This window comes from Megalops cyprinoides, chromosome 22, assembly GCF_013368585.1.
Source record: "Megalops cyprinoides isolate fMegCyp1 chromosome 22, fMegCyp1.pri, whole genome shotgun sequence".
Lineage (NCBI taxonomy): Eukaryota > Metazoa > Chordata > Actinopteri > Elopiformes > Megalopidae > Megalops > Megalops cyprinoides.
In genome coordinates, this window is record NC_050604.1 from 14111066 (window position 1) to 14127663 (window position 16598).

Below are 16598 nucleotides of genomic sequence, written 5' to 3' on the forward strand. Positions count from 1 at the left end.
TTTGGTTGGGTTTGGTAAAGACTGAGGTCACTGGAAGCTCAGTTGTGGCATTTTGAGCTTCAACATAAGCTTACAAACTGCATTTCTGCTAATAATCATACATCAGCATGTGGAATCATTCCTTCTGTGGAAACAGTTTGTTTACCCACAGTGAAAAAATTGATGGTTTTTTTAGTTTTTTTTTTTTTCTTACTGTCTCACTGTCATCTGCATACTGAAATGTAATAATTATTCTTAAGAATGTTTCTTTGTGGTGCTCTACACAACAGCACTAAACCACGAGGAGAGGCTGTCATGCCTCCATGCATCCAGTTTCCACTGCAAGTAAATGAAAGACTCCATGGAAACACAAGCAAACAGACAGGGTAGGAGTCACACTCTCTGATTAAATGACTTAGAAATACATCTGTCGACTTGAGTGTCACGTTTTTGAGGGCTTAAAAAAACACCACAACTGAGAGGAGCAGCAATTAGCCTCTGTCTGGAGTTTGAGTGAAGGCAGCAACTCCCTCAGCTTATCTCCCTCTCCTTGTGCCCTGCTTCGAGGAGCTGCTTCTGTATTGCCACACTGTGCCTGACATGCGCTGTTATCCAGCATCCACATACCCGGGGCCTGAGCCTTCAAAGAGCCGCCGAGCCCGAGATGGCCGCAGATCGCTTTCATCCGCCGTCCCGACATCTGGGAAAACAGGGTCATCACCTCAGAAACAGGTCTCATTTCCTCTTATCACACTCTGACTGACACCAGATCTCTGCCTGATGTTTCCGAAAGGTGGGCCGAGAAGCTCTTGAAAGCAGTACCTGTTACGTTTTGCATAAGCCTTCAAAAAAAAAAAAAAAAACAGGCCATCATGCAGCAGAGATAATTGAGAGGAGTAAAGAATTTCAACATCTTGAGGTTTGGGTTTTCTTGAGACAGTTGACTGGGGGAGGTTTGTCACTCATTGGAGTAACACACAAAAAACATTTTTTCAATTACTGTTAAGAGGAACAGAGTGGATGATTCCAGAATTCTCAAAAAGTGATTTGATGGACTCTGTTGGGCTTGCAGGATTAAGAGCCTGCAGGATAATTCGTAATCAATTGGTATTTTCCACACAAGTAAAGGAAGAGTGCATTTCAACAAACAACAAAAACCAAGAAAATGGAGCCATTTAAAACTATTAGAGATCTGACAAAAAACATACACACACATACATTTCTCTCTCACAATAACGTGAAGATTCATCTCCTTATGAAGGGAGTCTGATGCTGTCCTCAATCTGTGAAAAAAGAAGTATTTGACGTCTCTTTGAGTTGGTGCCTGCCGATTTCCATAATCGATTCCATCAGCGCTCAGCGTGTGTGGAATGAGTACAGATTATCCTTGCCTTTTTCCTCTGTGTTTCTTCCAGGAGCTGATACGGAATGTGATTGAGTCATCATGCATTCTGCACACAGAGCGAGTAAATCAACAGCCATCAACGCAGCTGAACTTCGAATGAAACGCTTCAGAAGTCATGCGGATACAGGTCAGAGGATCTATCTCAAGGCAAATACGAGCCAAATATCAGAGCCTCGAACTCGAGGGGCACACACACACACACACAGTCTCACCAACACGAATGCTGCAAAGCCAAAACAATAAGCACACATACTGTTGTTTGTGCGCCTTCACTACTTTATGAATGCAATGAAGCCGATAGCACTTGCTTAAATGTGTTATCCAGAGCTGGCTGAATAGATAGTTGCAATAACGCACTGCATGTTACATCATTAGATGTGTTGTACAGTTAATTTTTTGAGTATATTGTTCTGACTGGTTTCAATTTGTGAACAGTTAATGCAAATTCACATATTGTTTTGTTTTAATTACTTTAATTACTTAATTACTACCTGAAGACCTGAATTCACAAACATAATGTTACAAACATAAATTGCCTCTTGCATTTTGCCAAGGTCCCTTACATGTAAGTAACATTTATTAAAAACCCACACAAAATCAAAAAAGACAAACAACAAAACAACATAACCTGTCATCTTACAGAAAGTTCCTTTTATTGATCATTGATCACTGATCATTGATCTGTCCATTGATCAGGGTAAATCCTATCATTCCTTCACAGCTATGGTCTTATAGGGGCATCTTGAAGATTAAAAAGTGTGAATGCTTAAATGCTTCCAAGACATGGCGTAGGTTGTATCCACAGCATAATGAGAGAAGAGACAAATAAGTAGGAAAGCGTAGCTTAACCATTGAATAATGAACTAGCTACATATTACATTGCGACAGCTGCTGTGGGCTAGCATTCGCATTTGTGATATTCAACAATGGTTATTTTCATCATAACAAGAATTGCAGTGCGGCTTTATATAGATTCCAGGTTCCAGGGCAGATTCTGGAGAAGAGCTGGAATCATAAATTACCATTTTGTCCAGCCAAAAGCAGTGGACGTACTCTTTTTATCAATCCTATACCATCTAAACAAGGCCTGGAGATTTTTTCATGCTGCACCTAAATCGAGCTATGTCAGGTTTTCACCACAATTGCCATTGCTATTGCCTTTGCTAGCAACCATTCAAACCGCATGGATTGTCATTGTCAAACAGACCTCTGAATTGACTTGCTGATCTCCCCTTTCGAATGACAGTGTTATAGTGCAGTGTGTTATTTACTCTGGGGTTATGCTATTGTGGTGTTATGCTTTGGTGTTGTTGGTATTGTTTTCAGAGAAAACCAGAGATTTTACCGGCGATTCAAAAACCTGAGGAACAAGTAGTACCTACAGGGCACATGGTGGTTTGTTCCTGAAGAACACTATATGACAAGAGACATCGTTAATTCATCATTAATTCATCACACTGGTGCAGTCAAATGTTCATTAATCAATGTGTTGTACAGCCTGTGCCTCCAAGTTTCTGATGACAGAGAGAATCTTATGCCATATTTATTAGAAATGTCAAATAGAAACTCTAAGTTCTATGTTCGCTGGACTTTGCCTGCCTAGTTACCAACAATGTTGTTGTTATTATGGACAATGTCCACTGCAGCACATGACTTACACAATCTTTTCCTGTGTGGAAGGGTTGTGGAGAGAAAACAAACTTAAGTGTCATGTCTGAATACGCACATCTTGGGAAAATAATGAAGCAAATCCTCATTTTAAGCAGCATAAGCTAACTGAGATAAAAAGTATCTCAGTGTATCAGCCCTGTACTGCTTTACAAAAAAGTTAGTGTTGTCTTCCTTGGGGGTTTGGTTGTGGTCAAAATGTGATGAATTAAAGTTTCATTCGATGTGACCCATTAGTCAAGAAACACTGTAATATTATGAAGATATGCTTTACTAATATTTCATTAACTAATACTCCTTTGACAGGCATTGGAAAACAGCTGAAATCCATCCACTCAGGAGCAAACAGTATGCATAATATTACCTTGGAAGTGCCCTATTGCAAAGTACTCTTTTTTGTTTGATTTTTAGGAGCATTAAACCAAATTTGATAAATGCATGGATGGATTAACTGATTGGTTGGAATTCTTCAGCAGCACTAACCAATGTTCATTCTCAGAGGCAAACTGAAAGTCAGCACGGCTCAGATAATTAGAGGCTTGCAAAGTTGGTGCTCCCCAGCTGCCAAAATTGCTGACACGGTGTTATTTATTATTCCTCGAATCTATAGTGAGTGACATAAATATGGACTCTTTGTGAACACTCAGAATGCACAGAGCACGCATGTCACAGACAGCCGTAATAAGAGACAGTGCAGTTTCCTCTGAAACCCTCGGTATGGGCGCAATGCACCAAAGAGCAAATATATCATGTGGCGGAGGCTCTCACAGTGAAATGACTTTTGAATTCCTCACGCTCAACTATTCACGTAATAACCAACATGGGAGAGGCGCATCGGAGCGGTATCGTTTTTCTGGTGATCAGCGTCTTGTTTCCAGGGGTTTACTCTGGCAATTATATAGTGCATACAGTTGCATACAGCATCCTCTCACGACAATTACCTAAAGGGGTGGGGGGCATTTATGCAGAAATGCATTTATGTGCAGTGTTTGCTGGATTTTTAGAAGGGGTATTAGAAGTGGCTGTGAACACAAAGGTGGCTCTGTGTAATGAGCGCCTTTCCATTACGCTTTGCACCATCTCGTTTGTAATTCAGAAATACAGAGAGGCAGAGCAAAGCAAGCACTCCGTCAACACAAAGGACGGCAAGGACACTTTCAATCAAATGCAGATCTGAAGAGTAAATGTTTTTTCACAAGAGTCTCTGCTCAAGCCAAGCTGGGGAGAGAGAGAAAAAGCCTCTTATTCTTACATAGCCTATTTGTGCCAAAATAGGAGGAGAGAGTGGTAACAGCTACAGAGGAATAATGGTGGACTATCTTTGATCATCTGTTTAATGCCTCTGCTTTGCTGTCTTATGTAAACAGTCTTCAGAAGGCATTTCTGATGCCCAATGGGGGTGTTCGCTTTGAGGAGCTACGAGTGTGTGTGTGTGAGTGAGTGGAGGTGTGTGTGTGTGTGTGTGTGTGTGTGTGTTGCTGTGGTCTTGTTGACAGCCAGGTATTGTCCCTCAGTCCCTGGCTAAGACTCTGCATCTCGCCTAAACTTGTCCGTAACTCTAGCCCACTCCAGGAACCTGTCAGGGGAAAAATCTCTTTCGGAAACAACCTCGCCAAGACAGTGTTTTCTTTTCCTCCACCTCTTGATGGGACGTGTGTATGAATGTGTGGTCCAAAGTGGGGAGGTATGTGGGTGACACCCAGAAAGCAATATGCAAGGATGAAAAACACTTCCCCATTTTTGCATTCTTCCATAAATTGTCAATATATTGATTTTAAAGCAAATTTGCAACAGTAATGTGGTCAAACAGCATTGCAGATGTTTATATTGATTTCCTTTTTGTTGTTCACATACATCGAACATATTACAAACAACCATAATCAGACCACACTTATGGGTGTTTCTGTAGAAGAGCCAATATGTTTAACAATCATATTATCTGCTCCAACTGGTGGATTGGCAAAAAAGCAATACAAACAAGTGCAAGAATGTAAGCAGTTTTATTATACTTTAATAAACGGATTAAGACAATGCAAACAGAAAATGAACACTGCATTAAGGGTCCCAACAGCCTTCTTCAAAAATCTCTGTAACAAAGAGCTGAAATGGAAGAACTGCTGTCTCAGCCTGGGCAGCTTGGCAAATTCAACAGCAAAAATCACACCTCTTATAAAGTCATAATAACTCCCGCCAGCCAAGCTCTGTAGATTACAGCCCATGGTGAGGCGGAAATGTAGTTTCAATAACCTTGCATTATCTCTGAAGCCTAGAAAGCTACGGGCTTGGTTTCCAAGCAATATAAACATCTGCTAATGTCTCTCTCAATATGGTTTTCTTTTCTGTCAGCAGAGATATAAAGATATATTATGGTCAAGCTCTTAACAAGAAATCTTTGCTCTGGGTAAAACAGCCTAGGACCATATTTGATATTAAATCCAGCCGTTCTCCATGAGGTCTGAGAACTCTCTCTGAACAGGTCCTGAGGTACAGCCAGAGCTTGTGTGATCCCTGAAGCACCTCTTAATCTAAAAACAAGGACAAAATTAATTTTCTCATCTACACACCTTGCCTATTGCTGAGAGTTATATGAGAAAGCGTACTGTTAGATAACGGTTTTAGAGGGAAGATGTCACAAGTGAACGGATGGCAAATTTGTCATGTACTGTAAGCTTATAATGATGGCCCACCATAATAAACCAGTTATAGTTATGACCTTGATTTTGTTTGATGCTGCTTGCTCCCTCCAAGCGATCTTATCAGTCAATAGAGGCAGGCTTTGTATTTCAGCTGCTGAAAAACTGTAGTCAAAATAAACTTTCAAGGCTTCCTTTTCCCAGCTGAATTCTCTGTCTATCTGGGGAAGATGTATCAGATAAAAGACAACAAATTGGGGCTAAATCGTGATAAAAAAAAGAACACCTTTGCCAACAGGAAGCCTCTGAAGTGACATCATAGGCTTGGAATTAGTGAATTATAGGCTGCAATTCTATCTGAGCCTCAAGACTCAGCTCCTATAATTTCTGGCACGTAACCAGAAATTTTCAAAGGGTGGGGTGGGATGTTGAAATTGAGTAGTTTGCACTTGGTCACTTTATACAAAGCTACTGCCATATGTAGATTTATTTGGTGCAACATTATAAAATTCCACATTCAATTCAAGTCAGTTTGAACTTTTTACCGGAGGAATATCTGGTAAAAAGTATCTGAACAGATATCCCGGGCCTAATATGCAAAACGTCTCTCAGCCTGCATGTTTGAAACTGTTCACTACAGGTGATCTAATAATATTTTGATTAGGGGACACATCACCTAAAATTTACAAAACAGCATCTCCTACTACATGGCCATCGGAGCAACGAGCTTTATGAACTCATATGACTGCTCAAACCTTCATGGAATTGCAGTTGTGTGAAAACAATCATGTGACTTACACTGGCATGAGGGTCTGTTTCTTGATGTGTTAACTAGCTACATAGGAGCAAGGAGGGCTTTGGATGTATTCAAGGACAGTACAATAGATTATGCCACAATATAATTGTTTATAAAGCAAGGCTAAATTGGTTTTGGGGAGGAGGAGGAAGTAAAACCTGTTGGTCCTTCACTTGCACATACTGGAAGTAAATTGCTTACAGGATAAATGAGTAATTTAAAATGGGTTCACATTTTAAGCAAGTATATTTCTTGTTGAGGCTGAAGAGTTGTCCTGATGAAATAAAGATTACAAAAAGTTCCAATTTGCCAATTGTTTGTTGATTGTTTCAAATTTAAGTGAATTTAAACTTAAGTTAATTTAACTGACTCTCCTAAGCAACTCAGGCATCAGCTGGGAGAAAATCTAAAGCTGGCAAATGAAGAGAAAGAGCCGCTTAGAAACAAAACTTTAGCTATTTTTTGTTGTTTATCTATGTATTTATTTAATTCATACATTTTTTTTTGTCCCTGTGGCAATTTGGGAAGGTCACGATAAAAGAGAGAGTATTAAGTTTGTGTTATTCTTGTCCTAATGAGGCAGAATGTTTCATTTTCAGTGCATTTTGCCTTGAATAAAAAGGACTCCCTCAGTGGCTCTGTATTGTTGATATTCCGCAGAAACCCAATACCCTCAGCAAGATGAAAACAGGCAGATTAGGTAACTCTTTGTTGTACTTTTTTTCTGGAGAATTCCATTTCAAAGCTGGTTTCAAAGCTGAAGCAAATCCCTTTTAAGTCTTTGAAGGAGGAAACAAACACATCACACATGAAATGAGTCAGTAGTCAATTAAAAAAACAACAACAAAAACAATAGCAATACCGTGTACCCAAGTGGCCTTTTTTTCAAATGATGTGTTCGACCTCTATTTCCGTATTGTGTACTAGTATGAGAGACAGACCCACAATGACTAAGTGTCCTTGCTGTATTGCCTTCTCCATTAAAATCAGCAATCCTGAGTTTAAACGGGGGCTGGACCACTGGGTAATTTTACACCACAGTATTCAGTATGGAGTCAAATCTATAATTTCTATCTGATGTTTTATCTTAAGTCATCAGCTCTGTGTACAAATATAGAGTATTACCATGACTACCCATACGTATCCAAGAATATACAACAAAAAGCAAGGTGGGGATAAACCACCCCAGAGGTGTTATATATTCTTGGATATGCATGGCTGCTCATGGTTCTCTAATCCCGCACAAAAATAGTCAAATTAAAATAAGATTGATCGATGGAGAGCAAACAGTAGCTGTGGCTGCCTCCTGACCATTACAGACATTTAACACCACTGATGCTAGCTCAGCTTCAGAGAGCAGATTAACCGCTGCTCTCCTGACTCTGTTGTCTGTGTGTCGCTTTCAGTGTATGAACGCCGACCATGACGAGTGACATTGAATGCATATTTTGTATCACATATTTACAATTCAAGTGCAAATCACAATGTAAAAAAAGAAAGTTCACATGAAGAGACTGGATTTTGCTAATACCTTCTATGGTGAGAGGAGTCAATGTCTACGTACAGATTGATATAGGGCCTCTCTTTCTCCTAAAGAGTGTTTCCTCTGTATTTTGGTGGAGGCATTTATCATCCCTCTCCCCCTTGTTTTCGGAAAACAGCTCATGGACATGGAGACAGGAAAGAAACATCAGCTGTCAGGTTGAACCTAATAAAGGAAATGAAATGGGCCTTGGGGTAAATCTGCAGGGAATTCTGCCCTCATCCAGGATCACTCCTCTCCATCCCTCTGATTGACACAATGCTCAGCTTCATCCTCAGACTCTTATTAAAGCCGAACGGGCCACACCACACATGGATTGCCTCGTGTGCATCTTCTCTCCGGTGCATGTTTTCCTCCACCTATTTCCACCTAGCGCAATACCCCTAGTTGGCAGGCATTGTGCCTCTCTGCAATTTTCAACACGGAACAGTGGGGGAGCTTGGTGGCTGCAGGCGCAGTGTTTGGCTTTGGTGACCTTTCATAGGGTCATAAATATTCATCGCATCTCCCCTCGAAATCTGACAAGCATATGTCACTAGGGCGTCAAAACAATTAGATTCAAATTAAGCGATGAAGCACCGAGAGGAGAAACCAGCCAGGCAAGACATTGCAGGTCCGATCACTTTTCATATTTTTTGCGCAGAGAACCTGCAAAATGCGTGATGTTTTGCCAAATGTGTTTGCGTTTCCATGTCCAGCTAATTTATTAATTTATACACATTTGCAGTGCTGCGGTGGTTTCCATGGCAAAGGCCCAAAATGCCTTCAGGATGAATTAGGACTTGAAGTCAAATATACTAAACAGCTATACACCATAGACTTTTTCCCTACTATTCAACATATTTCTACAGCCATACATACAGTAAGTCAGTGTTTCTCAACCCTCTCCTGGAGGACCCCCTGCCCTGCATGTTTTAGATCTCTTCCTGCTCCAACACAGCTGATTCAAATGATCAGTTTGTTATTAAGCAGCTTCAGGAGTTCATAACAAGTTGATCATTTGAATGAGCTGTGTTGGGGCAGTAAGTCTTTGATCCAGTATATGCAACTAATATGAATTTGCATATCCTTTTTTCAACACTGTACATGCATGGCCATAAACAAAAATTCATACCTAAACTATCTATTATTAAATATGACACTGTATAAATGCAGCAACCCACTCCATTGTTGCTTCAAGTCAAGGATGAGTTTTAACCATAGTTTGATCTGCCACTTTGACATTTTAGCGATCTTGCTTTCCTCTACATTGTTTTCCATGTGTGTAAGGTGCATCGCTAAAGGAAAAAAAAATACTGTCACAATGGAGAAAGTCTGAATTCCATTGCAATGCCATGGTTCTTTCAAAAAAAAGAACACATATATGTATCCCATGATGCATCAGTGTGCCCCTGCCAGTTGTGTCACCGCAGCACTTTATTGTGAATAATGCTTCCCCATCTTAACACATCTTGAGAGCTCCCTCATACAGTATTTGTTTTTCAGCCATTTGTCAAGTGAATTTGAAATGTATGTATGAGCGCTATTGCAGAATCCTGGGTTCATTTCCTTTAATATTCTGTATTCATATGAAACCTTGGAAAAAGGAAACGAACCTGGGATCCCTCAATAGCTCTCATACATACATGCCTGTGAATATTTTGAACGCATCTCACAAAGCTATTACTGGCTCTGGGCGGAATACAAATAAAGTTAATCAGCGGCAGTATACATGCATGAAAAAGATTTCCATACCTGCTGTGGCTTGGCTCTCATTGCCCTCTAATTATTTGGTTATGAAAAATGAATTCAAGGTCCTCATTTCTCTTTCAAACCAGGGATTGGAGGGCGTGAGAAGGAGAGGCCTCACAGTATCGCTGTTTTCACTCTGCTGGGTTTGCCCCAACATAAATGGGGAAAAAAATGAGGATTCACATATAATGACAGCCAACCTAAACCCCAGAGACGTATGTCATTTAGTACTCATTTGTGCAGCCCGGACTCCGTCCCGGCCTCATTTCCATTACAATACTGTACATTGAAATAGTTTGGCATGGTATTTGAATGCGCTTAAGTTATTATCCAACCTCTTTCAACAGTATTGCAGGATATATCAGGAGTCGGCAACAACAGCAGCAACAATATCACCCGTTGTGAGGAGCCAGATCATTGTCAGTGAGGACTAAGTTGAGCCAAATGACTTTGACGGTGTTGAACTGTAACCTTGCTGTCTCTAGTCGGAGAGCTGGTAACATTAGAAAAACTATTACAAACAGACACATATCCTACAGTAGAACGTTTGGACACACCTACTCTTAGAAGGATTTTTTTATGTTTCAGATTCCTCCAATGTATTTTTTTTAAAAAAGAAATATATATATAGGCATCATACATAGGCATCAACTTCACTATTTATATTTGTCTAACAAACAAATTTCAAGCATTTAAGCATGAGTCTTTAGATCAAAATATCTGCCTGAGATCTTAATCAGATGGGTCCAAACTTTTGACTGGTGCTGTGTGTGTGCGTGTGTGTGTGTGTGTGTGTGTGTGTGTGTGTTGTGTTTATGTATGAATTACAATAAACCTATTTACTTTTGTACAACATATTTCTTGGTATTTTTGCTTCCTTGGTCTCCAAGTGTTGGAACATTACCTCTGCAGAATACAAAATTCATCTAAAAGTAATCAATTTCATCTTCTCCAAACAAAATGAATGGGCCATTTCATAAGAAGAGGAAACATGAAACTCAAGTTGCGTGACTCAGTGTGGCTTCAAGCTACAAGAAATACGCCACTCAACCTGTGTGAATCTGTATATCTTCCTAGAGACCACAGGCTTGGATTGTTCTTTTATTGCCCACTTGTGCTCTATACAATAAAGCTGATAAACAGCTCTTTCCTCTTGTATTTTCCGCTTTTTTAACATATAGGCACAAGAGTTTAACACTGGTTATTTCCTCTTCACCTTGATCCTCTGAAGGCTATGGCACATTTGATATAGCCAAATGAGACAGTGAAAAGTAGCCCCCATCAATTTCTTGCACACTTGTCAGAATTGCCCTAATAAAAAAAAGGTGTAAATAATGTCGTTGTGGAAATTAACCAGGGTCCTGTTTGCCGCGTAGAGTGTGGCAATAAATCCAGGACCCATTGTTGTTAGCCCGTATCTCAGCAGCTCTGCTTTCCCCCATTTCCCCTGCCCTTTTAGCGCAGCGCCGAGTGTGACAATTTTACCAAGGGCCCATAAATTAAGGTGTCAAAGTATTTTGCCTGTTTGGTTTTTCTTTGAAATGTGCATCCTTATTACAGACCACCGCTTCTCAGGACATGTTCCAATTGTAGTACACTGCGGATATAGCAAGGTCCAACCAGACTAATAAGGCAAGGCCTTAGGTTGTGAAAGCTTATTTTAAACTTACTGAAGAAGAAAAACAATTACTGCAAAAACAGAAATGGATTATTACAAAACCTAAGTAAACTATCTTAATTTATCGCTCGGGTTGACTAATGGGCTCCAACAATCTTCAAGTTCCAACAGCTAGTGAGCATCCAGTCTTTTACCTGGCAGGCCAGACAGACAGATACACACACACAGATCCTACACATACATATACATTGGTCTCATTAAAAAATAACTGATGTGTCTGCTTACCTAACAAAAATGTAAAATGTGATAATATTCATATAAATGCATCATCCACACCTCCAGCCATTGACAAAGAAGTCAAATCTGCATTCAAGCTTTGGTTTCAAATTACACCATGAAGAAAAAGTCACTGATACCTTTACATTGTAATCAGTATATCAGACAGATATATCAGTTTATCAGACAGAAGTAAAATGACGAGTTTGGAGAATCAATTACATTCAAAGTATCCTTTTACAAAAACTAGCAGCACACTACAAGAAAACTTTGGGGAGGCTTCCCGCTGTGACATTACCACTGTTTTTGTTTTGGCACAGAAGGGGCAAATACCCATCCCCACGCTCACACAGAAAGCCTTTCTTCAGCTTTGTTCCTTACATTTAAATGCTATACTTCCTGCTGAATGTAGGTACTGAATACTGTTACCATTTTTCCCAGCATGCTGTTTTTCCACATGAGCCATATAGATAAAATGCTGATGCAGAGCATAGTATGCACACACGCTCCAATTCAGCTTCATGCAGCCAGGCATCAGTGAACGATGCCCAAGGTTAATGTTTTCACAGACTTTATTGAAATTCTGAGCACAGTGCATCAGATGTAATTCTGACAATAAACTTCTTTGAATGAGCGTGCTTCAAATGAAGAGTGCATCCCCAGCAACAGCTTTCATTTACAACAATGGCCATGTTCATGATAAGGTATTTTATGTGGGAATTAAATATGAGGCCTAGCAAGGTCTTCCCTTGAACCATATTGCCAGGCACACTGAATCAAGATCACCAATGGCCAGCATTATGACGATATTACAGTCCATCTCCTATGTTATCAATTAAAATAATTAATGACGTCTGCCAGAATCAAAGCGGTAAAGACGTAATTCCTCAAGGTTATTGACGATATAAAGTACACTGGAGATAAGAGAGCTTAAGACTGCTGCTCCCTGTTGAACTCTGTATTAATTGCTTTGTGCTGGACTGCAATATTTTATAGCAAGAAGAAGTTATAGAGGCAACACCAGACATAAAATAATTGCAGAGGCTTGCACCCCCTTCTTACCTGCCCCCGTCCCCAACTAAAACAGACATAGTGGACATCTTGGAGGTAATCTACAGAGGGTTAACCTTTCACATTTGTAGCTGTAATTTAGAGGTAGTGCTAAAGTAGATGAAGGTTAATATTCTCCATTAATACAATCAGCATAATTTTGATTGTGTCTTAGAAGCCATCTGCTGTGAAATACAACGGCTTTTGAGTATACTTCATTTAATATATTCATGATCTGTGTGAAATCTTTATGATGAAGTTTACATTATATATTAGATTTATAATCATTGCTATGTGACGAATAAGCAGCAATTAGTTTGCCATGTTTTTAAAATTAGAACCAGAGCACAGACTTTGCTAGGTCAGACACAGGAAAACAATGGTAGCAAGAACACTGCCTTTCAGTTGTTTTTCTTCCCCCAAAAACACACCCTTGTGATGGATGATCAGCAGTAGCTTCAGCTTCACTGACAGCAAGTCATATCTTACATTTCCACTGAACTTCTGGCTGCTTATTATTTCACTCGCCTAGCGATCTGGGCATTGTACCAGTGTCTCTGCACGATGCTGAAGAATAGAGTGTGCCACGCTAATAGTTTGCTCTCCTCTTATGCATGGATGGCTGGATGGAGGCAAAGTCTGTTGATTGAAGGCAAAGCGAGTTTCCCCGCGTGGCTGACTGTATACACAGCTGAGAGGTGTTAGAGCCGGCTCTGACGTGGCCCGACGGGGGGGACAGGGAAAGGGCCGGGCCCGCACGCCACTTCCTGTCCACTGGTGACATGGACAGAAAGATTTGAACCACGAGCTGCTGATGCCAGTGCGTGTCCTTGTGACTTCAGCAGTCACCCTCCTCAATCCCATGGTGTGTACTGCAGTCAAGAGCAAACCCTGAGGTCTGTCACATACCTCCCCCTGAGAAAAAAATGCCACCTCTCAAATCAAAGGGCTGATTGACAGCGTAGCGTCATTTTCTGCTACCTATCAATACATGCTACCAGACCAGGTGTACATGTTCTTGACTGAGCATCAACCGCTTGGGCAGTGACATTTGCCACAGCAACAAACTTTGTTGAAATTTTTCTAAAATATTGCTAAATATAAAGCGCTGCGTTCTATGAATACTGAATTGGAATTTTATGAAACTGTGTCGCTGTCACAGTAGTAACATTTGACAAGGCAGCAAAAAAAAAGACACAATCCAGGGTGAAAGAGTTTGTTGCTCAATGCGAGCAGCTGGGATGCTAATGTCATGATGTCATGAGATTGCAGACGGCAGACACCGCAGCACAGAATTGCGGTTGTAAGGGAAGGCAGAAGACAGACGTGATTAAAAAGGATGCGCTCTGTACGCAGACCCAAAACTGGCAGCCTCGCCTGTGATACATGGAAGCGCATATGTACAGCCTGGACCCCTAGAGCTGTGACAGAGATGTAAGTCTATGACACAGACCATGTGCTTAATCATCCCCTGGTGCATGACTGTATCATGCGTGACACCATAAAACAACAGACAAGTGTCCCTCGTGCCAATCATTTGTCATGTTATAAGATCCAGGCACCTGCCTTACTGCTTCTGAATTTTTCTGTGCTCTCCCAGTAATTAGGATGCAGACTAAGACATGCTGTTTTAGGTAAAAGACATGCAAAAAATGAATAAACAGATGAATAAATATTTACAGACAACCAGAGCTGCTTTTTATCGTTTCTGAAACATTGAGAGGTTAATGCCTGCTCTTATTATGAGCAGACTTGTCCATCTTAAAGCTCTCTTTTCTCTGTAAAAAAAGCATTGATTAGCTGCAAACTTTTCAGAACAGAACACTCATTACCACTGTACTCAAGACATTACATTAGTTGTCTGTGAGTTTTAGAATTTATTTTAAGATTCTTTTACTTGTTTTTAAAGCAGTTAATGGCTCATCAGCAGAATATGCAGCTGACCTTTTACCGGCCCCAATGTTCTCTCAGGTCTGAAGATTCTTAAGGTACATCACAGGAGAAAGGGGGAGGCCTTTTGTTTTTATCCACCTAAACTGTGGAATGCCTTACTCAAGCAGATCAGAGAGGCACCATCCAGTGAAAATCACAAAAAAAAACTAAAAAGCTACTTCTTCTGATTGCTTTAAAATTGCATTTACATCATATGTTATATGACATATTGTCTTGTACTTTTGAAGTCTTTCTTTTATCTTTTTTATGCATGTCCCTGTGTCATGTGTTTGTTTACTTACTACTGTTCTTAATTATATCTTTTATGTATTTATTTTTCCCCACTATATGAATTCTGGACTGCAAGACTAAGCAATGGTATTGATAAACACAACCATAAGCAATCATAAAGTGAAGTTTACATTGTTAAATCTTTTAACAATGTACAAACTTGTTTCATAGCTATAAAGGATTTGTATTTCTCATTCGTGCCAGAAAATTTATATGAACTTACAATCCATTCTTGGTCCATTTATAAGTGTGAAAGTGAGATTTAAATGGCCCACACCCTCAACTTACCTCCCACATACAAAAAAGCTAACACTTTTAACTTTGTGTCTGATGAGATATAAAAATGTTCCATTTGCTGTGACATGGGAGAGTGTTTCTCTTCTTATCATCCAAGCTGCTCCGTTTGCCTCCTCTTGTTTTTCTTCCCTTTGTAGAACGTCAAATAAGCCATGACTCTGCAGTGCGGAAGCCACCACAACCTTACACTAACTTCTTCTGTGACTTCTACTGCTAGAAGTACTAAGAGCTATAACACTATTGTTCAATATGAAAGGAGCTACCACTTTCCATTGGTAAAAATATTGTAGTACGTATAGCTGTTTGTCTTTGGGATCTCATTGTGTTCATGGATTTACCTTTGGTCTGCATACCGTTTGATCCCACTCAAAAACTTTCAGGTTTTCAGAATAAGTAATACTTATTTTCAGAGTGAGGTATGCTTCATTCTGTCTCAGGACTCAGTGATGGTAAGGAGAAAGAAGAGAGTCAATTCGCAGAGTGAGCCAGCTGCAGATGTGATGATAAAAACAGCCTAGTGTCATGCCTAACTGTCTAACTTTCTCATCATCGCGGCTGAAAAGGTTCACACATTCGTCTTAATTACTGCTGCAAGGAAAAAGGCCACAGCTGGTGGCCATTGGAAATCAATATATGCGGTGCCCTTTTAAGATGGAGTTATATATGCTTGGGTTCCTATGAAAATGGCTCCATTAATGTAAATGAATTTAAAAGTTCATGTGATGTCAGCACATTGCATGGGTGTTGTGTCATGCTGATAACTTTTAGTTTCGTTGTTAAGCTTTAACTTTTAGTTTCGTTGTTAAGCTTCTGAGAAAGGTATTAAGGTTGTAAGGAAAAAATCCTCCCCTTTGTCATGACCTTCTCATTAAAGCACTCAAAGCATCAAGTTTTTATTTTTAATAGAAGTACTCCATACAACTGCTCTGGGGAGCCTGTGTTACTCATGGTAGGATGCGGTCCAACAGAGTTTCCAGCTGTCTTTACAACATTTACCCAGCGAAATTAGAAGTCAAAAAGAATGAAATCAAAACAGTGATGAATAATACAAAAGCGCCGAGGATCAAGATTCAACATCCCCGGCGCAAGCTGATGGATTGAAATTGTTGCCGCTTCAAAAGAATTAAAAGATCCCTCTTTCCTGGACCCTCGGCGGGCCAAAGGCGGCGTAGGAATATTGGATGACAAGGACAGGCTGCAGTGATGAATCGGCCGGAGCCACGGTCGGATCGGCAGGGACTGCTTGTTTGGGAATGCCTGCGCCTGAATCTCCTCTGTATGCCCCAATTCCTCCCCCCACCCACCCGAGGGGGGCTGGAAATTGAATATTCACAGTGCCGCAATGTTGTTTTCCCCTTCATGGGCCATGCTGTTGCTTT